The sequence below is a fragment of the Protobothrops mucrosquamatus genome, unplaced genomic scaffold, assembly GCF_001527695.2.
Source record: "Protobothrops mucrosquamatus isolate PMUCROS unplaced genomic scaffold, P.Mucros_1.0 scaffold1481, whole genome shotgun sequence".
NCBI lineage: Eukaryota > Metazoa > Chordata > Lepidosauria > Squamata > Viperidae > Protobothrops > Protobothrops mucrosquamatus.
In genome coordinates this window covers 119608-121374 of record NW_015387658.1, presented here as the reverse complement: position 1 = coordinate 121374, position 1767 = coordinate 119608, and positions in this window count along the sequence as shown.

Genomic DNA, 1767 nt, shown 5'->3' with positions numbered 1-1767 from the left:
AAAGGGGACTGGGAAGGGGGGGCTGGTCTGCCCTGCAGGGAGGGTGTTGGGGGGAAAGGGGGGCTGGGAAGGGGGGCTGGTCTGCTCTGCAGGGAGGGTGTTGGGGGGGAAAGGAGCTGGGAAGGGGGGCTGATCTGCCCTGCAGGGAGGGTGTTGGGGAAAAAGGGGGCTGGTCTGCCCTGCAGGGAGGGTGTTGGAGGGAAAAGGGCTGGGATGGGGGGGTTGGTCTTCCCCACAGGGAGGTGTAGAAAAAGAGGGGGCTTGGGAGGGGGCTGGCCTCTGCAGGGAGGGTGTTTGTGGGTTTGGCCTGGAGCTGGGAAAGGAAGGGATGGCCTTCCCTATAGGGAGAGTGTTGGAAAGGAGGGGGCTGGGAAAGAGGGGTGGGAAAAGGGGGTGCTTACCCCATAGGGCTGGAAACAGAAGGCTGGTCTGCCCTAGAGTAAAGGGATGTGAATGGGGTGGGGGGGGGTTTCTACTGACCGTCAGGGAGGGGGCTGGGAAAAGGCGGGGGTCTACCCTATAGATTTGGGAAAGGGGGCTGGTCTGCCCCACAGGGACAGTGTTGAAAAGAAAGGGGCTCCAAAGGGGCTGGCCTGCCCCACAGGAGGGGGCTAGGAAAGGGGAGGTTGCAAAGGAGGGGCTGGGCAAGGGAGTGCCTGCCCCACAGAGCTGGGAAACTGGTCTGCCCTGCAGGGGCGGTGCTGGAAAGGGGAGGGCTGGCCTGCAGATGGGAAGGAGGTTAATGCAGATTCAGAAAAGTGACCCATTGGGAAAGAAACCAGTTAATCTTCCCCAAAGGAGATTGATCAATCAATCTAATTAATCAGACCTGAAAGGGACCTTGGAGGTCTTCTAGTCCAACCCCCTGCTCAAGCAGGAGAGCCTATTGTTTCAGAAATGAGGCTGTCCAGTCTTTTCTTTTTTTAAAAAAAAAAAAGCTTTTTCAGCAGCCGGATTTGCTCAGCCTCTTAATCCCAACATCCCGCAGAATTCCTTGGATGGGCTCATCTCTTTTTCAGCCTGCTCCTAAAAGCCCTCTAAGCCAGAGTTGAGCCAGACACACACACAAACACACACACACACAAACACACAATCCATCAGCCGCACCATAGAAAAGCTTTGCTTCCAGGCCCCCAAATAAATATCTTTTTTTCCCTTTTTTCTTTTAACAACTGAGCTGCCAGATGGCTTTTAAAAATTCCTGCTGACAAATCCGGAACCCGCTGAGAGCATAAATAGGGGATTAAGGATGGGCGCTAATGCCCTTTTGCTGCTGTCGCCTTGATACCCATCTCTATATTTGATCGGTTTTTTTAGGAGGTGGGGGAGGTAAAATAGTGAATCCGTTAAGCAGGAGAGTGTGTGAATCTGGCATTAATCCACTGGCTGGATTGGGGTTGAGGTTGAGAATCCTGCGGCAGAATCAGATATAATTTTGTGTTGTGGGTAGGTAGAATTCTTGCTGGATGGAAAGGGGACTCAGCTGTTCTGCACTCTGGGGTTGTTTTTCCCTGCTGTTGTTGACTTATTTTATCTCTCAGTGATGAAGTGATAATGGCACGGGAGGTTTTTAAGAAGAGACTGTACAGCCGCTTGTCTGAAATGGTCTAAGGATCTCCTCTTGAGCAGGGGGCTGGACTAGAAGACCTCCAAGGTCCCTCCCAGCTCTAATCGGATTTGGATTCCGACACCAAGGACAGAGGTTTTGTTCCCACACAGCGCATCGGCTTCCCTGTAACATTGTCTGTTTCCTTCGCAGCCCCCACG